The following is a 25,876-nucleotide window of genomic DNA, read 5'->3' on the forward strand; positions in this document are numbered from 1 at the left end:
CTTGGGTGGTTCCTGGTTGCCCCAGCGGTTCTATAGGCTCTCGGCCTTGTCTCTATGACTGTAGTGGTACTTATACCACTTTCTTAGTATATGATTTGTGAAGCCCCTATGGTAAAACGTACACTGTGCGCTAAATTAAGTTCCTGTATTGTACTTTTGCCTCTAGCTTCATAAAGAGACAAGAGGGGTGCTTTTAGAATAAATACATATATTTTATATATATACCTGGTGTGGTTCTCCTTTCATTTGGTCATTCATGAGATTATAGACTGGTAAAACAAACTGCTTTGCATTCCTTCAAGACTTTGCCTCATGGCTGCTGTCCCCAGCTACCACTAGGATAGCTTTCTATAAAGGTTGTCTAAATCTACCATCTATAAGGGTCGTTTGGACTGGTGCACGGTGCCCACTAGAATATTGCACAGCATATGCCAGGCCAACTTCTCACACAACGTTCTCTCCGCTCGGCCCAGCTTGCCCATGCGACGGTACCTCGGACCAAGAAGACCAGAGCGGGAGGACGCTCCTGCCTCCTCGCGGCCAAAGCATGGAACTCCCTTCCTCACCACCTCCGACAGACCACATCTCTCCCTAAGTTCCCAAAAGACCTCAAGATCTGGCTCTTCAATGGGACTCAGTGACCACCCTCTGAACGCCCCCCCCTGCGCCTTGAGACCCATTCCGGGTGAGAAGTCTGTGCTCTACAAGCCCATGATTGATTGATTGAAGCCCATAATTGATTGATTAACTGCCTCAAGATGGGGCAAGTCTCTCCCATCCCGAAGGAGCCTAATACTGACTTAACTGATCCCACTAAATTGCGTCTGATCTCTAGCATCATGACTTTAGTGAAATTACTCAAGAAATGCGTGTACACACAGCTCTGCAACCACATCGAGAAATATTAGCTCCTTGACCTTTACCAGTCTGGTTTCAGAGCAGGGCACAGTACTGAAACAGCACTAACCCACACCGTTGATGACGCCTTGAGATCCCTTGATCAAAATGTCCCTTGTCTTCTGATCCTTCTTGAGTTGTCCTCCGCTTTTGACACTATTAAACATGAAAACTTGATTGCCATTCTTCCACATAGTATGGGGTTATCGGGCCCTGTCTTAAATTGGTTTGCTTCTTTCTCGCACAACCGTACTCAGAGAATCAAAGTCAACCAATCACTTGCTGCAGGAAAATGGGGCCGAAGTTGAAAAACTGGCTAGAAGACTTAACATATTGCCGTGATACACTGACAACGTATGAGGAGGAATTGCCGGCCGAATCACGTCCTAAAGACTACTGGATGTATTTGAGGGATTATCTGCAGGCGCAATCACTTGCCCGAGACGAATAATACAAATAGGATGGATTGACATATAGATGCTTCAGGGGTGCAATGTTTGCCATCCTTAGAATGAGGAGGGAGAATGCTGTGACACAGTGATTAAAGTTGCAATAGTTCTTACTTTTCTTTGTTTTTAAGGTTTCAGGAAAATATAAAATATAAAATGTAAGAGTATGGATATGCAATAATGAATGTGATGCACTGCACTATCATGCAAATGCTGTTTGTCGAAACGCCGCCGGTCCTATGGATGTCGGCTGATGGGCTGTGTACACCTAACATCATCATGCACTTACTGTAAACGAATGTAGCCGGCCTGTTATGGTTGTAGGCGTGAATTTGTGACTCCGCCTGTGAAATATGCAATAAACGTCTTCCACCAAAAAACAAAACAAAAAAAAACCGATTCCATTGGCTGATAATACAGTTTCCACTCTGGTCCTACAGCTATGGAGCATCCCCATTGGCCCATGTAACACATATCAACTTCCTCCCTGTTCCAGGCAAGTAAAAACGTTTCCATTGGCTGATAATGCAGTTTCCTTTTCCTGTTTTAGTAAAAACGATTCCATTGGCTGACACTGCAGTTTCCACTCTGGTCCTACAGCTATGGAGTATCCTCATTGGCCCATGTAACACTTATTAACTTCCTCCCTGTTCCAGTCAAGTTAAAACGATTCTTTTGGCTGATAATACAGTTTCCACTCTGGTCCTACAGCTATGGAGCATCCCCATTGGCCCATGTAACATAAATTAACTTCCTCCCCGATCCAGTCGGTACCTCCCCCTCGGCTCAGGATCAGTCCAGGGGCACCGACGGACATTTGAGGAAGCAACGCCAGCCAAGCTCATGCAGCTCTCTAAAGCGAAGCAGTTTCCTACTTCATACTTAGGCGAGCGCTCATTTACACAGCAAAGCATTTCTCTATTTTCATTCTTAGGAGAGCGCTCTGGATATCAGCATATAGGCTGTTGGATTACAATTACAAAGTGGAGTTTGATGAGCTCCTTATGTATTATTGTTACTAAAAGAACTAGGTTCGCTATCAGCCAGCCTTGAAGAGCTTTTTTCACTGCTCTTACAATGATATATTGTTAGAATCAGAGATTTGTTACTAACTGTGTCTCACTCTCACGGCAGCCCTTGCAGTTGCTGTCTGTCATGTACTCAGAAACAATGCCTAGGTTTTTAACACTTTGTGCCAGTGAATCATTAGTATGGATATGATCTAACCAGACACCCACTATTCTATTTCACGAATTAGAGCGGGGCCTCCAACCCTGAATAGTGGCCAGGAAGAGGTGAAGCTTTCTCCCAAGCATTTTTGGGTGAGTAAAAATAAATAAAAAAACATATCTCTATCGTTTTGGAGAATGGCCTATTGGCATAAAGAAACATATGGCACAAAAATAATAGAAATGTGTGTCTGTGTTCTACCTATTTGTTGTCCCTTGTTTTGTATCTTCCTTTTTAGGAAAGAATCCTAAATACCTTATGAAACAGACATCCCCCGTCTGGAAACTCCAATGTACGGTAGGATGTTTTGTATCATTAATTTGTGTTAATTTTTGCTTTTCTCACTAAGCTTAGGTCAAGCTTAATTGCAGTAGTGTTCAAGAGGTCCTGACGAAAGCCGGGTACACTTTCCTACAATGGCTGAAACATGTTGACCAAATACCATCCTTAATAGACAGTTATTGTGTCAAACTGTCTCACACTCATTTTAATCTTGACACCATGATTTTCCCTAATAAAGTTTTTCTTAAATCATGGTAGCCAATTTTACTTCTCACTTTTTGATTCTTTTTGCACACTTTTCTCAAACTGCAATTTTACATCCCACACCATTCCAAACTGATTTGACTTTTGGTACGATCCATCACTGGTGGTTCCTTGGGTTTGGAGAAGCACATAATTCCAACAGGTGTGTGGCTCCTTAACCGGACCATCTTTGGTTCTATCCCAGATGATGAAGCTCTGCCATATGGTGGGCTGATGGGATTCATTTAGTTTTTGTTGTACACACTTTACAGGTAGACACAGAGTCCGTCACATTTTTCTTTGCCCCCATTAGTTGTACAGACCATTGACAGTCCTTTTGTATTGTTATTCCGTTTAGGGATACTCTGAATCCAGACTCATCACGAGCTCCAGAAAACATGATAATATTACTCCAGACTTAATTCAGCTTAACCGGCTATCCATTGAAGCAAGGTTTCGCTTCAAGATTGCTTGCCTGGCGCACAAAGCTATTCATTACAACACCCCTGTTCACATGGCAAAAAAACTTGAGCTTTCGGGATCGAGTCGGAACTTAAGAAGCACTAATACTTTACTTATGAAACCACCCAAATTCAATGAGAAAATAACTTACAACCGTGGCTTCTCTGGTCTTGCTCCAAGAATTCGGAATGCTCTTCCTCCAGAGATCAGATCCAAACCATTGACTACTTCTTTCAAAAAACATGTTAAGTGGCTAATACTGAATGGCCATCTACAGCAATAGCCCTGATGCCATCTTTACTCCACGTCCATCGCTTGTTTGATAATCTTTTTAACGGTCGGTCTAAATTTGTTATGTTTCTCTTCACAGGTCCTTTTATTAGGTCTCGCCTACGCAGCGCACGTGCGCTGCGTAGGAAAGAGACCGTAAGCCATCGGCACAGCTTTGGAGGCAAAAACGTGCACGCGTTGCATTGCTTCCAATGGTAACGCATGCACGTCTGGCGATTCCCTTGCAGGAGCGAGCAGCGCCATATGGTGGCGTCATATGGTCGCAATTATCACGCCTTGCTGCTCTCTCCTGCAAGGAAATCGCGCAGGCTCCCTCTCCCTGCGTTTTAATGCTGTGGTTTCTTTACCCAATCTGCCGTTGACATTCCAGTTTTGTGAACTGCTGAGGTGTTTCACTGGAGGTGGCGGAATTAGCTCGTAAAATAATTCCATGTGGATGAAAGACAACGAGGTGAAGCTCGGCCTACCAATGCTAACCAAAAAATGCAGCTAAACAGAGGTCTTTTGTGATCAATGCCATAAGTGTGCTGTCTTTCTTTGCAATGAACACATATGTACAGTGTTCACAGAAAACTGAAATGAACAAGAGCTCTTTTGATGTGTCCCCATTGGCTCTGGGATTCTGCCTGCCATCTGTCAGTACAGTGCTACCTTTGGCGGCTTTTACTGCAAGAAAATAAATGGGCGCCGGTGACTAACACAATAAAAAATACCTTTACCACAGAGTAAAACTGCAATTTTTATCTTGTCAGTTACAATAGCCAGAGGCAGGCAAAGCATACCGCAAGAGAGCTGAAGAATATACCCTCAGAGTCACATCTACAAACTGCGGGCAATTTCCATTCTACACCCTTAAATTAACCATCTTACACCTTTATAGAAACAGTCAATAGGGTGTCTCACCTCTCACGAGATTTACAGCTTCCGCAACAAGTGAATTGCTCTGGTTCTTAACTGCTGTGTTTATTTTCCACTTCTACTCAGAAGCGCACATAAATACGAATAGATGGCTCAAAACAAACTCAACCTATTTGTGAGGGAGATGGAAATCAAATTAAAAAAGCACGTGCCTTTGATGTACTGCAGTTTGAAACAGGAAAGACAGGCCTCGTGTTTTAGAATATGGTTAACAAGATCGAGTATCATGAGCTTTTCTTGTAATTTGTTTTTGCTGCCCTCCATCTAGGTGCAACACTTTTCTGTGGCTTTTATGCTTTTATGCTTTGTTGAGCACGTGTTGGAAGGTTTGTGTGAGCCCTTTGCTTTGACACATGACAAAAATCGACACTGAAAGCAACCAACATTCATCTTTTAGAATGACACAGTACCCAGAATTACCTTATGTTAAGAGGTAGGATTACAATGCCAGCAAGTTACCTCAGGGTGCTGAGTCCCTGCTGCAGTGATTTAGGTTTATCATGTAGGTTAAAGATTAAAACCCTATGGGCGTCGGGGTGAATCGGACTTTCAGTCCTCAAATCCATGTTAAAGGAGGAACTTTCAGCACGGTTAAAATGGCAGGGTTGTTTGGTTATTTAAATCCAGGCCGCATACACTTAAATGTGAACTTCAGGTCATGATCCTTGGCTAATAATCACACCGATTACTGACAGCACTATAAATAACAATACCAACACTATAGCATGTGTGACGTTTGTATCAGTATATGACAACAATACCAGTTAACAATGCATCTTGAGAAAATTAACTATGTTTTATCAGCTGTCAAATTGGTCGTTTTCTAAGGACTTTAACTCTTGTGTTCGAGTGCACTCCCCATTGGTTTTTCAGGAATAAAAACGTGCACACATTTTTCCTTCGCATCACAGCGTCTTCATTTTGCAGATGGTACATCTGGTCAGCTAAACAGCAGGTAAGTATGACCCGGAGAGTCCGATGAGAAGCAGCATAGCTGCACTGTCATTCACTGATATTTGTAAGAGGCACAGAAGGATGTATTGTTATTTCCTTAATTATCTAATATTCTCCGACAGGACAGTGAATTACCCAACTACACGTTCGATTCCCTTATGATGTCTTAAGTGCCACAAAAAGTGCTTCAGGCCAGTCCTCTTTGGGCCAATCTCAGCAAGCATTGGCATAGCCAATAGGTCTCACTTTTGGGACCTTATAAGTATTTAGTTATGCAGCACAATGTCCTTGGTGCAACAACAACTGTTGCATAGCTAAACACTTATAAGGTCCCAAAGGCGAGACCTATTGGCTATGCCAATGCTGGTTATGCATTGCCTGCTGTAACTCTTCTGATACTACTTGTGTTCAATTTTGTACGGCACCCCGTTTTAAAACACTTGCCATGTACCCTCCTTTGTACAGCGCTCTGATACCCTTTTTTGCGTAATGTTCACGCTTTATAAAACTTTTCAAATAAAATAAAAATAATAAAGGGACATTGTATAGGCCAGTTAAAGAAGGTGACCTCGCCCATCCAGATTTAAAAGAATAGTACTTAGCGAGTTTTGCACGTTGCTGTTATAGATACTTTAAGTCTACTGGATTAATTTGGACAGAACAACTGTTAAAGCATTATGGTATGGTATATCATTGGAGTTACCCTCTTGGTGGATATACATTTCAGGTGTATTCTTTTATTAGATCAAGTTTCTAAGTTTAGACTCCTGGAAACATTGGACTGAAGTTGAACCTATTATTAGGCACCCTTAAATAATGATGCAATGACCCTTTATTCGGCTAAGGCATTTTTTGCAAAAACTGGAGCCTAGAAAAATGTTGACAAGTTTGGATGTGATTAAAGATCTAACCAGGACCAGAACACTCAGATCTATTAGCTGCTGGATCACTATCTTGAGACAAAAACAGGGTAATGAGGTATTCTTGAATGCTCGCGGTCAGAGGCAGTCCTAGGACGGCCTACAGATGTCGGGAGAAACCTGGAATAATATCAGTCAGTCAGTCAAGTTAACTTTATTCGATTCAATTAAAATCATAATATTAATATTAATGGAATAATATCAATTTGTTCAATTTTTTCTTCAATGAAGGGGACGAATTTCCGTTGAATGCAATTCTATACAAAATAGTTGCTCTTTAGAACTCCAGTTTTTTTGCACAAAATTAACCCCCAGATAGCAGAATGTTTTATGCACCCAATAGCGGGGGAATTGGGAGGGGGCACTGCGCACATGTTATCTGGGGCTGCCCAAAAATAAATCCGTTTTGGGTTGAGATTCAGGAGTATTACCACGATACATTAGAGACTGAACATCCAATGTATGCCCAGACATCGGTTATGGGGTATTCCCCCCGATGTCAAAATAGAACCGCTGCAGAAGAAACGAATATATCTAATTGCCTTAATAGCAAGGTGAATTATTCTTCAATATTGGTGGTTGGAAGTGAATCCTACTTTACAACAATGGCGGTCGAAAATGTTAAAAATGAAGGGTCAGGCGTGGCTAAGACCTTGATGGAGTAGGATGTGTGCGGCGTGAGCTCCGTCCTCCAGTGGCCGGCCGTTGGCTTTTCAGAGTTTTCAGGTGCCTGAGGAGTGCAATCGGTACCCCCCCCCCACCCCACACAGTCTCTCCAACCCCCTGTGCATCCCCACTGTCTCATTTGGGGCTCTGCTGCATAGATTGTCCTGAAAAGGAGCGGAGGGCCTAACGGGACGCTCCCCCCCCCCCACCATCTTGTCTCCGGGCATGGTGGAGGCCTTACATACAGAGAAGTCCCGGGCCTTGCGGCGGGGTCTGCTTCCGGGGTGTGGGGAGTTCGTAGGTGTAGGAACTGGGGTCTCCAATCCCACAGGGGGTAGCTTGGGGTGAGCAGGCAGGCACCCGAAAGCTTAGGTGTAAAGTGACCATACAGCACACACATCCACTGAGCCAGTAAGCGCACACAATGACTGACACCACAACAGGTAGGTTGTTTAAAACCAATAAGCTTTTATCTAGGATCAAAATCACGGCTGGCAAATCATTTAGGGCAATTTCAATAATCAAGGTATCAATATCTCATTAAAGCATTTCATCAGGGGAGCAAAGGGAGCAGTTCAATAATCTGTGTAGCATGTCTCAATAACCATTTCATTAAAGGAATAAACGTTTCATTACTCAACAATAAACTGTTCATTAGGCAGAAGTACAACTCTCTGGAAATCAGACAACATCTCATTAGGCAAGTAATAACCATCTCATTAGGTAAGAGTAAAACATCTCATCAGGCAAGTATAGACATTTCATTTAGCAATAATGAACAATTCATCAGGCAAGAAGAACCATTTCATCAATCAGGGCCCAGCAGTAGTCGGTAATCAACTATTCCCCAGCTATGGGGTTAACTCTACTAGCCCCGGTTACTGGGGCCTACCTACAGTTCTGCCCAGTTCGGGTCCTTGTATTGGGCTAATTGGGGCCAACGGAGCCCAGTCACAAGTTTTCCAGAGGGGAGGGGCGGTTTCGGAGCCTCCTTCTCGCTCCCGGGAGGCCCCGCGTCTACTTGGGTTCTCCGCCCTCCCCCCAGGGTTTTACCTGCAGTCTTCGGCTCCTCGGTTAGCCCTTGCGGCGTTGTCCGGGGAGGGGGGCTCTCACTCCTTTCTGAGCCCTCTGGTGTGTCCCGCGCTGCAGTGGGACTGGTCCTGGGCCTCTTGATGGTTCCTCAGGCCCCGGGACCAGTCAGGACGCGGCGCGGTGGGGTGAGGCTGCTTCGGCCAGTCATGGGCCGGTATGGTTGGGTGTCGGGCCCCCGAGCCAATCCACGGTTCGCTTTCCTGGGAGCTTGACAGCGCAGCCCAGTCGGTGCGCGGCGGGGGCGGAGTTCGGGACTCGCCCCCATCACGTGATGAGGGATCCTGGCGTCGGGGCCTAGGGCGGCCTTGCGCGGATTCCGGCGGCCCTCTTCCGGTACCGGGGGCTGCCGCAACGGTGTACCCAGCGGGGTAGCCTCCTCCACGTGAGTGGCGGGCCGCAGCGGTGAATTCGCCAAAGAGCGCGGCACGGCCACAGCAGCGCTGGGAGGCGGCTGCGATTTGGGGGCAGCCATAGTTTCTCGGGGACCAGTTCCAATACCGCCCACCCGTTTGCTAGGGTGGCGGCGTTGTTCTCAGCCGGTAGCGATTGCGGGCACAGCGCTAGGATGGCCAACAGCCCTTCAATCAGCCCGGCGAGCTGGGAAAGGCACCAGGGAAGTCTCTAGGACCCCAACGCTCCGGGGGGATACAGCAAGGGAGCGCTTGGAAATTAGAGCGCCTCAAGGCAAAGCAGTTCGGCGTTCTAGCGCTAAAAAAGGGAGCGCTTGGCAGTTCAGTCAGTTTAGAAGGGGGGATGAGGCAGGACAGCACAGGGGACTAGGTTTAGGCAAGGGGCGCAGGGATTACACAGCGCCAGTACCTGGTTGATCCCCAGTGGTCCTGGTTAGCGCAGATAAGTACTCTTCCCAGAGCTAGATAGTTCCTGCGCCCTTGGTAGATAGGTTCTTGTCATGTCGCAGATCTCCTCCAAATGATCCGGGGTGGTGGTGGTGATAATGATGATGATGCCGATGCCGCCTCACCCCCTAAGTTTGACAGAGCACACCTGGTTGCACCTCCGCGCAGGAAGACCAACCTGGTCCCTGACATCCTGACCCGGGTGCACTCTTCACGGAAAAGAAGGTGATCCTTCGAGCGTCTCGGACCAATGACGACCTGACATATGAGGGCCATCCAAATCTTTCAAGATCTCTCCCCAATCACTTTGCGACGCCGCAGGGACTTCAAGCAAGTCACTGACAAACTCAAAGAATTGAACATCAAGTACCAGTGGCGCCATCCTTTTGCCCTGATCTTCCAGTGGGAGGGCAAGCGCAGATGATTGAGATGACTCATGAAGGCTTCTCAGTTGCTTCATCTCTCTCCTGTCCCTCGGCCTTCCACTCCTAGTTCTGCGGGCACTGAATCCAGGACCCCCCTATACCCAGAATGGTCGAGGGTCGCTCCCCCTAGCACCAGAGCCTCTAAAGCCAGCGAGAAGTCACACCGAGCTAAACAGGACATCATCACACATCTAAAATCCTTAGAGGCCTCGCAGTCTTCAGAAGGACGGGGCTCCCTGTCGGGGGCCCCCACCCCCTCTGTCTCCGGAAACATGGTGGTGGCCCCATGACATGGTTTAGCCCTTTCGTGGCTGGAGGGGGGCCACTCTTCATCCTGGTGTCATAGCCACGTGCCTTCTCCAGGTGAGTCCAAACATGCAGAAATTGCCCTGGGGCCCTCTGGTATCTTTCTTTGGCTGCGTTAGATGGACATGGGCCCACAATAGGTCCAGTGGCTTTGGACTTACTCCTTGGGGGACCCCGTACTTCCCCGAAAATAATGTGGGGTGTCGTCCACTGGGGGACGGGCAGTGCCGCTATCCTATACTTGCGGGCACACCCTGCCATTCCCTTAGTCCCTAAGGGGAGTGACTTCCTCAGAGCCGCCCTTGTTTGCACCCTTGGGCCGCTCCTGGACTGTAATGGTGTACTTTGGCCTTTTGACTGCTCGGCTTGTTACTTTTTCCTCTATCCCTTTCTCTCTCATTTCCTTTTCTTTTCTCTGTTCTCTTGGGGGATAGCACAGACACATCATGATATCCTATAACTTTGGCGCAGAAGCTTCTGGGCATGGGAGGAGGGTCACTCTACTACCCATTCCAGCGAATCCTGTCTACCTCCCCATCCTCATCTACACCCGACATCAGCCCCACTTAGGCCGGGATCCACGGGAGAGGGGTATGGTGGCTTGCACAATTGCCCGTGCTCTATTCTGTCTGTAGTCGATAATGAGACAACTTAAATGTATATCCCTCAATGTAAAAGGCCTCAACGCCCCAATAAGAGAAGGCAGTTGTGGCGCCAACTCTTTATTCATGACCCAGACGTCATTTTCCTCCAGGAAACCCATCTCTTACGTATGGACATGCAGCGCATGTCCCACCCTAGGTTTCCCAAGCAGGTCTGGGCGTCAGCGCAGACTAAAACAGTAGGGGTGGCTGTTCCTTTTAAGGCGGAAAGCCCTGTACATGTTTCTCAGGTGCTGCACGGCAAGGAGTTGCATTATTTAAAACTTACACTACTCATTCATGGTAACGCACACACGATGATCAATGTTTATGCATGTAATCATGCACAAGACACACATCTCCGGACCTTGTATAAGGACTTGCTGTCTCGGGTGTCTGACCCCATCCTCCTTGGGGGTGACATTAACCTAGTGTGGGACCTCAACTTGGATCGCACCACCTCTTTTCTCCAGGGAACTGGAGCAATGTCTGCGGCACTCAGGCAGGACTTTAAAGCCTTGGGCCTCATCGACGTGTGGCGATACAAAAAACGTGGGACTAAGGATTACACCTTTTACTCCCATGTTCACCACTCTTACTCTCAAATTGACTACTTCTTTCTGTCCCAGTCTCTCATTCGCTCCTTAGAATCAGCAGCGATCTCGGATATATCGATTTCGGACCATGCCTACCTGGTGGTTACCTTGACAGGTATGGCCAGGCACCCCTGCTCTGCTCCTCTGTGGCGACTTCTCCCACGCGCCTTACAGGACCAGGTCGATGTGGCCTAAATACGCCAGGCGATACAGGCTTATTTTGTAAATAATGACCTCCCAGACATTAAATGGCATGTCTTATGGGATGCATCCAAGGCCACTATGCGAGGCGTCATTATCTCCATCACCCGCACACGTTAATCCCGCCTGGTTGCAACCAATCTAGCTTGCGACATCAAACTGCTGGAAAAACAGGGACATTGTGTGCCCTCCAGACAGACCCAGAAGCAGCTGGCCTCTCTTCCGGGCCAATTTAAGGCCCTAAGGGTCAACAAAGCAGAGCACTCCTTCCTAGCTCTGAAGCAGACATTCTATGGCAGGGGCAACAAGGTGGGCTCCCTGTTGGCGCGCCATCTTCGCCTACAGGTGTCCCATAACCACATCAGCCAAGCAGCAAGTGTTTAGCTCGTTCTTCTCTGTGCTCTATGAACATGGTGACACCTGTGGGGATAAGATCGACCCCCTTCCTGACCTCCTGTCCTTGGACCCCACTAGATCCTTTTTTATAAACCACAATTGGAAGAACCCATCACTGCTGCAGATCCTCAAAAAGCATTGAAACGTTTTCCTATTGGCAAGGCTCCAGGCCCTGATGGCCTTACATTACCATTCTATCGTCTTTTTCTCCTAGAACTACAGGCACCGTTGCTGCGGCTCTTTAATTCCTTCGCAAATACAATGAATGTCACACCGACCATGTCCTGAGCTGAAATAGCGCTTATCCCCAAGCCGGGGAAAGACCCAACATCGTGTGCTTTCTAACGCCCCATTTCTTCGCTAAATGTTGACGTTAAATTATATACCAAAATACTAGCCCAACGCCTAGCTCCCGATCTACCGGGTCTGATTGAGCCTGACCAGGTGGGCTTCATACACGAACGACAAGGGGCTGACAATCTCCGGCGAGTAGCCCACTTTTGTGGAGAAGGTCCAACGCTGTAATATCCCGGCTCTCCTCATCTCCCTCCATGCCGAGAAGGCATTAGACCAGGTTAACTGGTCCTTTCTCAGGGCGGTGCTGCAGAAGATAGGCCTGGTCCCAGTAATGATTGCCCGTATTATGGCCCCCTATGCTGCATTTTAGCCATAATCCTATTTCATAGTATCATACATCAAGTCTGTCATTAGTGCTGGGAAAGAGCCCTACTTATAAATCTAATGTGATAATACTCAATTTACTCACATCCAGTCTACAGAAAATGATGCATTTCTTTGTTGGTATCATGTCCATATTCCACACTTTTAAGTCTAGTTCTCCATTTCGCCTCAGCTTTCCTCAACATTACTTCTCTGTCTCTGCCTCTCATTATCTATAACTTTTTCTAATGCATAAAATCAAACTTTGAAATCCCCAGGATGATTTGGATTGTAATGTAATGCGACTGGGTAGCCCATATTTTTACTCCTGATGGCTCTCACATGTTCTTGGATGCGCAACTTGGGAAGACGTGCTACTGCACACCTAATCATTCTACAAGTGCATCCAAGAACACATACTGTGTGTGTTTTATTACAATTTCTGAAACTGTTGGTCATATATATCTTCTTATTGTTATAGCAAAAAATCTGTGTCTTGTTCCTTCCAAACTGACACACATTATATTTGCCACAGGTATAGAAACCCTTTGTTATAGCTGAAATCCAACTCTCATTTTTTTTAAGTATGGTATTACTACTTTTTATATAACTCTGGCGTAGTTAATTCTTAATGGTCATCCCCTTGCAGTATATAACCTGTTTTCTGGATTAAACAACTCCCTCCTATAGCTCCATGCCCTGAAGGATATGCCAGTGTTGCCCCAAATTCAGTATTAGGGAAGCTCCTGGCACCAGGGAATGAGAACCTGCCATCCTGGAAGAAGACCGACGTGAAGGGTCACAAGAAGCAAGAACGGAAGATCTAGCAACTGACTTCGCACCAACCCTGCCAGCCCATCTGCTGACTTCGACAACTGTGCCAAGACGGCTTGTCCTGCAACTGCTGTGTCTCCAAAGCCTGGGAGAACCGCCAGTACCAAGAACCAAGAACTCCAGTGGCTGCATCCCTGCACCTTGCACTACCAAGAAAGACCTGTGAGGTGCCAAGACCGTGAAAACCCGACTCCTGAAAGCACCACTGTACCCCAGCCATCTAGCCCGAGCTGAAGTGCGCCAATGGTGCCAACTTGGTTCCCGACCCTCCAGACTGGAAGCCCCATTGGGTTTCTCCTCTGTTGACTTCTTAACACTACCTTCAGCCTCTGTTTGCAGGCCCTCCTCTACCTCAACTGCTACTGGTGACAAAACCCAACTCCTAAGGACACCTCTGCACACGTCAACATGGAGAAGAGGACCACAAGTGTACCCATGTCCCTGAGCATTGTGAGGCCTGAGCCCCTTGTTTGTTCAGGCAGACTGGCCAAATTTTCAGCCTCTTCATGCAGACCGATCCCCATAGACTAACATTGGGTACCCAACACTGTATGCACCGTTCGCCCTAGTGCCGCTGGAGGTGCCCTGCTGGTACTACCTTTGGCATTGCCCTATACTCAACTTAAGTCCAGTAGATTGGTCTTGTAAGTCACTGTACTCTAGCTGTATGCTGTATTTGGTTTTTCTCCCATAGGATAACATTACAACCTCTGAAAAATGCACAGTGTTGACTTATAAAACGTAAAACTTTATGTCTTGCAAAACCTACCTACCTGATCAAATTGATTCTGATGCCTAAATATATATAAAGATAAGTATTGTTTTTATAAATTGGTGAGGATCTCCTTATTGAGTCCTGTGCATGATTTATTGACTGTGTATGTATTTTGCATGTCTTAACTCTGATCAGCGTATGCCTGCTCACTCACACTACCATTAGAAGAGCTTCTTAGAATTGCTAGAGCAAGCCCCTGTCCACAAGTAAGGGAATACCTGGACTCTTTGCACAGTATACCTTTTTTTTGTTATACCATATGAAGAGCTAGTTTCCTACATTGGTGATGCAGCGTTTGGATACAAGACTTGCCATCTGTTGTACCACGTGCTTAATAAATGATTCAACTAAGGAATCAAACATTGTCATTAGTTTAAAAGCATTTTTTCTGGTTTTGGTGTTTTTTTATGTGTTTAAAACCTAGCTGTTAGGGCTTTCTGTTGAGTCCCACAGTGAAACTGTTTAGAATCTAAAAAGTATAATACTAGCTAGGCCCAAAAGTCTATTTTAGAATTGTTGTTGTTTCCTAACCAGGTTCCAGCCATAATTACAATTTCTTCTACAGAATATCTGGTTTAGGAGATCAACCTGACCCCATACCTGCAGCTTTCGATGCAGCAGATAAGGATCTTCGATGCAGCAGGTAAGGATCCTCTCTAAAACATATAAAATAAAAACTTGCTCAACCACTAATCAGGCAAAGCTCCAGGAGCTCTTGGCAGGGTATGAGAAAAACCATCCAGGGGATGACTGATCTCCCTGAGGGTCAGAATGGAGACAGTAGAAACGAGGAGAGCTTAGAGCCTCTTCCCCTTGAAAGAGAGGACCTCCCAGAGGAGGAACTCATCCTAGAGAGACTCGCCAGGAGGGCAGCTCTAGAACGCAAAATCCTAGCTATGCACAAAGAAAGAGCTGAAATGGGCCTAGGACCCACCTCTGGTGGCAGCAAAATCATAAATAGGGAGAAAGAATAAGCTTTTGACCCTAAGATCCCCAAAGGTATTGTCCCCAAATATGTAGAGGGCGATGATATCACCAAATGGTTTAAAGCCTTTGAGAGGCCTGTAAAATGAGCCAACACAGCCAAAGGTATCGATGCTCTCTTCTCTGTTCTCAGGAATATGAGGGATAGGTTCCTGACACTGAATGAGGCAGATGATGAGTCATTTGACCTCAGGAAGGATACCTTGATTGAGGGCTTTGGACTCACCACTAAGGAATACAGGATCAGGTTCAGGGAGACTTGAAAAACCAAGAGTCAGACCTCATTAGATTTTGCAGATTTCTCAATTAACACACTAGGTGGTTGGTTGAAAGGTAATCAGGTGCAAGATTATGATGGGTTTTATAATCTTAGCATCTGCTGAGTAACTGTGTTCCTGAAACATTACATCAATATCTGGTACACCTAGGTCCACTTTCTACTCAATAGTTGGGGAAGAAGGCGGACCTCTTGGTCAAGACAAGGGTAACCAAGACAACTCATAATGGGGGACAAAAAGAATGGAGTTAATTACCCCCCCTAGCGAAATATGATGACCAGTCTAAAGATAAAAACAAAGAGTCTTCTCAAGGCCCCCAGAAACCTGTTCAGGAGGGTGGGCCCGAGTCATTATACAATCTAAGGGTGGGTTTCCAGGGCAAGAACTTGGATCCTAAAAAAGCTTGGAGCTTTAATTGGCAGGTCAAAGGGCACCGGACTGGAGACCCTAGCACTCTCAACATAAAGAATCCCACTAGTGCACCTGCAACACCGGCAGTGGGAAGTCTCCAGATGGTATCCCAGGTGAGCTCTGACCATGTCCGAGAGCTCACTGAAGCAACTTAAGTCTCTGGGGGGGTGAGAGGTGGATTGCCCTTGTTGTCTGGTTCATTAACATGGAAAAATACAGACAACAGCCTCATATAAATGGGATCAGAGTTGAAGCACTGAGGGATGCAGGTGCAAGTGTCACTATTAAGGCTGAAAAACTGATATCCCGGAATAGTATCTGGCTGGTGAGGCATCCATGGTCATCAGTGCAGACAACCAAACTAAGGTCCATCCCATGGCCATGGTATTCTAAGAATGGGGAGGGTTTACTGACCAAAAGAAGGTGGCGGTGGTATCCTCTGCAATTCCTGTAGCCTGCCTGCTAGGAAATTATCGGGGATATATGTATCAAGCCCTTTTCCCGTTCGCAAACGGGACGATTCTCATTTCAGGGGTGCATCAGGGTGCACCCTTGAAATTGCATTTGCAATTTGCGAGTACCTAATGGCCTCTAGGCCCATAGGAATGAATGGGAAGCCATTCCTTAATTGCGAGTACCAAGGAATCGCAAAATATTTGCGAATTTTTTATTAAATCTTGTTTTGCAATTCTCAAATAGCGGTTCTCAAAAAAACCCCATTTAAGAATCGCAAATACAGTATTTGATTCATATGCCCCCATAGTTCCCATGGGCTGAGGTTGAAAGAAAGACCCATGCAGCTATGCTGGGTATAACCGAATTAGTGTGTGTCAAAACCAGAGCACAATGCAAAGCCTGGGGCGAAAAAGAGAAGTTGGAGCTTGGAGTAATGGCCCAACCCTCAAAGAGAAAATGCAAGAAGTCTGGGAACCCAGCTTCACAAGAGAAACAAGATCAGGTCCACTCTACTCAGGGAGAAGATCTGTCAGCCTCAGAGGGGACTGAGCCCCAGGAACTTGGGCCGTACACATCAGAGCTCCTAGGCCCAGGGAGGCCCTCTAGGCAAGATCTGTACAATAATTTACAGACGGAAGTGGTGGTCTTAATGGTAGCACATCACTCTTTGAATGCATTAAGAATTGAAATACAGTATTGGTGCCCCTCAAGGTTAAGAACATACACAGGCAAGATCTGTGCCAGGTTCAGAGGACCTGTCCCACTCTTGAAATCCGGAGATGGCAAGCTTCTGATCAAGAAGGGGAGATGTCAGTCGCTACTACAGAACCTATTGGGAGGGTTGGACTAATTTGCACTGAGGCCATAGACACCATTCCTGGTGCCACTAGGATAGTGGTAGTGCTTCACATGTATAGAGAGTTCTCACTCACTTTGGCTCATGACATCCCCCTAGTTGGGCATCTTGACCAGGCCAAAACTTGGAGTAGGAACTCCTGTGCCACCTGCCAAGCCAGTGGCAAAGCAGATGGCCGCCCAAAGGCCCCCTTAATTCTATTTCCAGAGGTTGAGGTTCCCTTTGAAGGGTTGGGGTTGACATTGTTGCCCCCCCCCCCCAGACTCTCCAATAGCATTGGTGAACAGCTTTATACTGGTGGTAGTGGATCATGCCACCAGGCACCCTGAAGTTATACCCCTAAGGACTGTCACTGCTCCAACAGTTGCCTGAGCCCTCATTAGTATTTTTACAAGAGTGGGTTTTCCCAAGAACTATTGACTTTGTGTATAGTTTGCAGATGTCTAACACTCCTCTCTGATAAGCCTAGGGGTGCTCAATCACACTACCCCCTAGAAGAGCACCTTGGGATTGCTAGAGCAAGCCCCTGTCCACTCATATGGAAATACCTGGGCTCTTTGCACGGTATACCTCTTTTTGGTATACCACATATATAACTAGCTTCCTACATCCCACAACTGGCCAAAAGAGTCAGGTGAACAAGTTGCTAAAGAGCAATAGACCGCTGTGATCTTATGACCTCAATTCCTTCATTAAAACTTTGGCCTCCCTCATGCAAAGTCCGGAAGAGCACAAAGGAGCTAACCAAGTCTAAGGAATTGACAACAGTGGAGTTTATAATCACTATTGAGCTCTGTAGATTATTTCAATGTAGCTCGACATGACCTCCCCCACTTTGGGATCGCATGCTACCACTGGAATCCCTGTATCCCCAGACATCTGTCCCAGCCAAACCCCCTGACTACAGGGGTGAGTCCTTGTTATACGACGCATCCAGAGACCTAATAGCTTCATTCCAAACCCGAAACGTCACTCATGGCCAGAGGGAGAGAAGAAGGGGTCTCTTCCCCCATAAAGTAGGTGGAATACCTTGGCCTCCCCATTGGCCATTTGTCAGGGGCAAAGGCTGGGTCGCCCCAGCTATCAAACCACCATCCATTTTTTATAATTAAATGGGATGCTCGAAGATATGAATCCACTACAGCCGCTATGTGTCCCTCGAACATGGATTTGAAGCACTTTGACAGAGCAATTCTGGGGATGGGTGGTACTTCCCTGGAAAACCTTGCAAGACGGCATCCGTTCGAGTGAAAGGGTAGCAGGGAATAATATATGGAATAATTCTGTAGATGGTATAATTAGCCAGGCTAGATTACTGCCTTAAAGATTGAGGAGCACCCCAAGAAGGACTGAGGGAGGCGATCCAGCTACGGTTGAATGTTTCTGTCCCAGGCCCTCTGAACATCCTCTGTAATGTATACCCAGAGGTATTTAAATTCATCAAGACCTGAAAGTCCCCTGCCCTTTCAAACAGTGAAAGGGTGGTACAGCATGAGATACACAGAGGATCTATCTTTGTTGATGATGACGATGAGATTTTCCCAAAGATCTGGAGGACCTGGGGTCCTGACTGCGAAGGCTCATCAAGGAATGTCCGGATATCATCAGCATATAATGCATGTCTGTCTGACACCCCTGGGGCCCATTCGGGGCACCTAACCAGTGTCAACACTCCGCTATTTGGTCATTCACCTTGATATCAATGTTCTTTTTTACTACCCAATTAGTCACATGGAGCCGGCAGCCAACCGGCGCAGTACGCACTCCCGACTATCCATTCATCCATAGTGGGGCGATCTGCCCTTCAGCTGGTTTGAGTTATGCAAACTCTGCTCAAGGCATTTTGGTGGTATTTACTTTCTAAAGCAAATCAGAATTTTCATAGAAAATTGGTCAATATGATGAAAAATAGCGCTACTTTGCTTCACAGGGTCGTTCCATGGGTGGTAAATTGGTGTTTTCAAACAACCACCCATGGAGTTTGACACAAAATCTACTCTATTAGCAGTTTTAGAGAAATATTTACACCAAAACATTATTCTTCCTTGAGGCAGGCTTAACAGAAGAGAATAATTTTAATTCCTGTCAGTATAAATCCTATGCTTGTTACAATGCACACACCCTTGCACCATGGTGCACAGGTGTGTGTGTGTTGGCAAATGGCAGCCTGAAGTGCATCAACGCTGGGTGAGAGGAAAAACAGTGCCATATCTTGGTGGAGTTTTTCGCAATCCCCTTGATGCAACACCGTGCTGGAACATTGATTGCTACCTTGCGTCAAAAGTTAGCAAAATTCTTCCTTAGTTTTTAGTTTTCAGACACTACCAGATTTATTCTTCAATCCAATTGCAAAGGCATACTTTGACAGAACATTTATCAGGTAATATAAACGTTACTCCATCATTATCCACTGCATGTTCATGCACATCAATAAGGTCTGCTTGCCATTTAGGGTTCGATGTATAATTTGGCCGACAAGTTTTTACTCCCTCAGGGAAATGGAGTCCCGGCCAGCCACATTTAGAAATGGCTGCCAAGCTGGTGGTCATTTTTTAGGCATTGGCAACAACCGCAGCCACTGCGGTTTCTATCAATGTTTTTTCTTTTTTTACACACAGTTCCATCAGCTTCGTTGAGCCACCTGTTAAACATATGTTTTTTTTATTTTTAAAAAGAAAATCCCCCACCGGGACTTTAACAGTTTTCATTACCCCTGACCTCCAGACATTTCCTGGCGGTGATGGGCCTTTAGAACTGACCTACATGTCCACCCATCTGATTTAGGTGGGTGGACGTAGAGGTCAGCCTCTGATGGCCCACTGTGGTTGCATCAATGGTCTGCCTGTATTTAAATCGAGCGGGCGGGCCATTATCGGTTTGTCTTAATTTAATTATTTTCCTTATAGTGACAACAAGATACTGAGATAGGTTATGTAAAATTGAAACCATATATTATTAATTAAAAATAAATTTGTATATTTTAAACTTTGTGATGTATTGGAACATACAATGCTAAACTAATGAATACATATACGTATGTATGGCACTGAAATACAAAATAATCCATCTATCTTGATCCTCTCAAAAACTTGTGGCACAGAAGCGCAATGCTGGTTTTCTCTGCTGTTATTAGAATTATTCTTTTTACCTTCTTCCCACCCTCCTCAAGAAAGCTTGACAGAGCAAATTCCAGAACATATTCATTAGCTGAAAAACTGTTTCATATTCAGTTATTCTCTGTCTTGTCTGCAAAATGCACTATATACAGTTGTTGATGCAGTCTTCCAGGTTATCCTTAGGGCTCAAGATTATTTTGTTCTATTAACGCTGTAAAAGCCTGACAGTTGGGGGGCGTGGCCGGGAGTGTCAAGATGGCGATCTCACTATAAGAGTGCTCCTGACCCCTTCCTCATCTGCTCCCGCATCCAACGTCATTGACAGTCTCATCTGGCCCTAAATTGATGCAGGCACCTAATTAATGTTAAGACTCCCAGCAGAAATCGTGAAATCGAATCCAGGGTGGCCGCAGAGGGAGAGCTGCGTCTGCATCCCCGATTGCCCCCACGCAAGATGGCAGTGCCTGCCGGGCCGTACCCCAACCTGGGGCCCGATTCCAGTTGATGGGCAGCCTTACCTGGCAGATTGACCTCTGCCGGGCCCGCAGTGGTGTTGAGGCCTCGATCACCTCCGATCTTGGAGACAGGCCTGATTCTGTGAGGCTGTTCCTGGCGGGAGCGAGGGTTGGAACACCGGCCATTGTATCAAGCGGCAGGGCCCGGCATGCAAGCTCCGATCCAGCTGAGGTGGGTCATCTCCGGCGGCAGCGAGCTGGTGCGTGATTCTGTGCTCTGCCCTGCCTGAGAAACTCTGGGCCTGGGGCGGGCCCCTATCCTCTGCCGTACTTGCTCTTGAGGCGTGCAGGCTGTGCCATACGGGAGTATGGGCCGCAATACTGGCTGCTGTATCGAGCGGTAGGCCCCAAGTGGGAGCCCCTCTGCTGCGTCCCCCGAGGCAATCAGGACCGCCGGAGAGGGTGTGGGGGCCAGAGTGACGGCGAGCTTCATTGGCGGTGCTGGATCGGGCACTGTCTCGGAAGGAGGAGCCCCGCACCCATCCTGGTGCTGATACGCTGGGGTTGGTCACTGTCCTGCCAACATCCCTGCACACAGCGTCCTGAAGATCACCAGTTGGGGGTTCGGCTGTCGTGGTCAGACGGCACCCCGCCTACCAAGAGACCAGCACGGGAGGCAGTGGGGAGGGTGGACTGCTCTGCACTGGGAGGAGGCCCACGCCCACCAGTATCCTCCGAGCCTCATCACGTTGACAAGCTCCCTGGCCCACCAACACCCACACCTGAAGTGCAGGGGGATCACCAAGCAGGAGTTTGACTGTCGTGATCGGACAGCAGGTGGCGCCGTATTGCCCAACCCCCTGCATCACTCCTGTTGCCCACGAGGGGCCTCTGCCCCAACGAGGAATCTTCCAACTGCCTTGGGCAGTGGAGGGTCATCTGTGGTGGTTCGGCCGTGAGATTGCGCGGCGGGCTCCCTCACCCTGTTGCACTTCCAGGGTCCTGGTCCGTGCCGCAGAGCAGTCATTTGGGGTGAGACGCCGCTCACCACCACCCACAGTTGGACTGACATCCCGGCCGGGCGGGTTCCTGTCACCAGTACCCTCAGGCGAGAAGCCCAGCGGTGGGACCTCCTCCCAGCACTGCTTAGCACCTGCGGCATCAAGTGACCTTGGCTCACGGCTCGCACTAGCCGCTAACCCTCCCTGCCCCTGCTGAACTGAACCAGGGCTTCACCACGGGCAGCATCCTTTTCTGACTCCTGTGGCACCCCACCGGCGAGGGCCCTGCTTTCCCGTACTTGCTGGGACCTGCCGCTCGTGGCGGCAACGTCACACCACAGCTGACCCGTGCCCTGCCTGATAAGACCTGTGCCGCACCTCGAAATCCCCGCATTCGAGGTCACCCACATCATCGGCGGACATGGGGAGAGACCAAAGGCCTAATCTCCATCAACGCCGACCAAAATGAACCTGTGCCCAACTAACGATCACTGGTCTGTGATCGGAACTATAGAGAAATCCGCCACGCCAGTCACTGACCTCAGCCCGATACTCCAGGCGATCAGTGCCTGGCAGGCCTCAGTTGAGGGCAAGATTGTCAAGGTCCAGGTGGACGTGACCCTCCTTCGACATGACCTCCGTAACGCGACGACCCGCATCACAAACAACTCATTTGCGCATTTGCACGGTCAAGGACAAAGTCACCCAGTTGAAAGAACAAGTGGCTTGCCTGCAGACACACGCAAAAGACCTGCGCAGGCGAGCAGAAGATGGCGAAAACAGGTCGCGGCACAACAACCTCCGCCTGGTGGGGTTCCCGGAGGGCACAGAGAATGAATGAATGAATGAATATACATTTTGTAAAGAGCAAACTTAGCCCGGGGGCATCAAGGCGCTGCGGAACTAGATCAAAGTCAGAGATGTCCATAGTTTTCAGGGCTTAGAGGTTAGGACAGGTGAAGAGCCAAGTACTCAAGGCCTTATGAAATGAGAAGTGAGTTTCCAACGAGTAAGTTGGGGAAGGAAGGGAGTGCCACAAATTAGCTCCGATAAGCGAAAAGGACCCCCAAACCTGGCTTTCCTAACCCTAGGCACTGTTACCCGGTTCTTGCTTGCAGATCTCAAATCCTCGCTGGGGAGGTACCTTTGGAACATTTTATTGATGCCTTCTGACCCCATATTGTGGACGGCTTTGTGAACCAGGCATAGAGCTTTGAACACAATTCTCCTCCCCAACAGGAGCCAGTGCAGGCTTCTGATGGTGGCTGAAACTGAGTGGAATTTGGGGAGGCCCATCACCAGCCTAGCAGCAGCATTCTGCACCAGCTTAAGTCGGTGTAGGAGCCCCTTGTTTATCCCTGCAGTAGTCTAATCTAGACACCACAAATGCGACCACAGAGCAGGGGCAAATGGGGGACTGTATTGAACGATGGATCAGATCCTGGATGCCCAAAGTCTCCCTGTCCGCCTGGTTCGCCGTAGAGCGTACCCACTGCTCATTAGCTCCCAGGCCTCCACCTGGCGCACCACACAGACCTGTCATTGCTAGATCCCATACTGATCTTCCCGGATTACATGCAGGAGGTACAATCCCAGTGGTGCTCCTTCACCGAAGTGAAGCAAAAACTGCGGGTTCTGAATCTCCAATAAAGACTTTTCTTCCTGGCTCGTCTCAGTGTGATGTTTCAGAACAAAACTCACTTCTTCGATTCCCCTGAGATGGCCTGGACTTGGCTGACTGAGGAGCGGCCCCTCAAGTTGCTCAATTCAGATCCCAGTCCAGAGGCCCAAGGAGGCAATACCCACAAGGAAACATCCAACCCACACGGAAGGCGCACACAGTCTCGCAGGAGGCACGAGCTCGCGGACCAGGTATGGCTCACCCAACGAATCCGAGCCACGCACTAAAGATCGGCCTTGTCCACCTCTCGTTACCCATGCCGGTCCAGCACCACGAGCCATATCGATCTGCGTAACACTTCACCAGAAAGCCTCCGCATTGCTTCTGCAGACTCCGAACTCTCCTGCAGCCCGGTCCTCCTGAAGTGACAGATCGGATCAGCGCCGCGTCTTTAACTGTCCATCTTCAACAGCCTCACGGATAGGTTTCACTTATGACCATCTGATCACCACTGAGACTATGTATCCTTATTTGAGAGGTCCTCCATGCAACCCAACCCGAACGTTTTAGTTTGGTTACTAACTTCGCCTGTTCAGGACAACAGATGCTTCTATTTCTGAAGTGTAGGGTGGGAAGGGTGGAAGGAGGGGGGGTTGGGACCGTTATCCCGATGTTTTTGTTTTCATTGCACTAGCATTCGTCTCCAGTAGCAAGGCGAGTGCTCACATGACCAGCACTATAGGGATGTACCCACTACATCATGCAGGTGCCACGATTCTCCCCCACCGACACCCACACTGGGTGTCTTATCCTACACACACACCCCCCATGTCTGATAACCGCACCGGAAAGGGCATCGCTCCATATAATGTCCTGAAATATTAATGGCCTGTTAGACAGGGTCAAGTACACAGCAGTCCTGCCAAATGCACAACGTCACACTATAGCCATATTGCTGCTCCAAGAAACCCACCTGGTAGGCAATAACTGCCCCTTACTGGCGAGATACGACTATGGCGGAGTCTGGCACTCCGGTTTTAATCGGGGATCGAGATGGGTGGCTGTCCTGGTGCGCCACGCCCTCCCATTCGTTTTGCGAAAGGTTACTTATGACCCTCAGGGTTGCTTTGTTGCCTTGGAAGGGAACATAGGAGACCGGACCCTGAGCCTGTTATCCATATACTCTCCACCTTCCCTGATGACCCCCACACTTAGGTGAGTTGCTAAAGTGGTTGCTGCCCTACCCCCGTGGATGACCATCATCGGGGGAGATTTCAATACAGTTATGAACCCCGACCTTGACACTGTCAGGGCCCCCTCAGCCTCTAGGATCACCCATTCTAATCTCTTATGGAATTGGGCCACCGCCCTGGGGCTAGGGGATGCTTGGAGACTTTGGCACTCGACGGCCTGACATTATACCCACACATTGGCATCCCATCACACACATGCATGACTTGACTACGTGTTGATCCCCAAGTCCCAGCCTCCCTCAAAGCAATGCTCCGACTATCGCCCCATCTCTCTCATCAATTTGGAGCTCAAAGTATTTGCCTCCATCTTAGCCAACCGCTTGCGACCGTACCTGGCCAAACTGGTCCACCCTGACCGGTGCAGTTTGATGCCCTCTCGGGGCACCAGAAACTGCCTTAGACGTCTCCACCTTGTTCTAGCCAACCACCAACAACTGACCCCATACTTGTCCCTTCTTCTCGTGGATTCCGAGAAAGCATTTGATTCAGTGGACTGGCAGTACCTGGAAGCGGTGTTGACGGAAATGGGGTATGGAGCCTCCTTCTGTAAACTGGTCAAGACGCTATATTGTAAGCCGCGGGCCTGAGTACTGGTTAATGGAGCCCTGTCGCAGCCCCTTCCCATCAGGAGGGGCACGAGGCAGGGATGCCCCCTCTCTCCCTCCTCTGCCGCTGAATCCTATGGGCAGAATAGCTTTATTTAAAATGATGATTCTGCCCAGGTTCCTCTACATGCTTCAAAATACGCCCCTTACATTCACGTGGTCGCTGGAAATTAACAGCTTGGCCCCGGTTGGCCCTCGCCCAGTGCCTGATTCCGCCCTTCAATGGCAACCTTGGGATGACAAATCTATACCTTTCCTATTTAGCTACTCGGCTCCTTACATTGCACGACTGTTTCAATGGTCAGATCCAGCATATCGACTAGAACTGCACACCCTAGGCTTGCATAACATCCAGGGAATGCTGTACGGGAACATCATTCCCAGAACCCTAACCGAGGTCACATGTGGGGTGCTTTTACCCTGGCGGGCTTCCCTACTCTGGTCGGACAAACTGACTCAATATATCCCACTTTGGCGGGGCACTTGGCTCCGGGAGGTCGCCAGTCTATCTGGCTTTAGAGCATGGGACCTCATTGGGATTTCACAATTGGGGGACGTCTGGGGTGGGGACCAGCGACGCACCTTTCAGGACTTGCAAAACCGGTACTCCCTCCACAATTTCCAGTTTTATCGCTATCTGCAGCTGCACCATGCCCTGCCTCTCATATCCTGGAGGGCACCTCCTTACCCAAATACAGCGGCCCAAAGCCCATATCATGACTGGCAACCTGGGGAAGGGGGGATC

General features: G+C 48.0%; 1 protein-coding gene across 1 annotated transcript in view; it reads left to right on the forward strand.

The window, feature by feature from the left end:
- LOC147700350 (uncharacterized) overlaps positions 1-25,876 on the forward strand; it is a 104,447-nt gene that overhangs the window by 43,591 nt on the left and 34,980 nt on the right. Inside the window, exons 3-5 of the mRNA XM_086935712.1 lie at positions 2,605-2,668; positions 2,815-2,873; positions 14,661-14,738. The gene's annotated coding sequence lies outside the window, so the exon portion shown is untranslated. The remainder of the gene's footprint in view (positions 1-2,604; positions 2,669-2,814; positions 2,874-14,660; positions 14,739-25,876) is intronic.

Source organism: Lissotriton vulgaris, chromosome 8, assembly GCF_964263255.1.
Source record: "Lissotriton vulgaris chromosome 8, aLisVul1.2, whole genome shotgun sequence".
Classification (NCBI taxonomy): Eukaryota; Metazoa; Chordata; class Amphibia; order Caudata; family Salamandridae; genus Lissotriton; species Lissotriton vulgaris.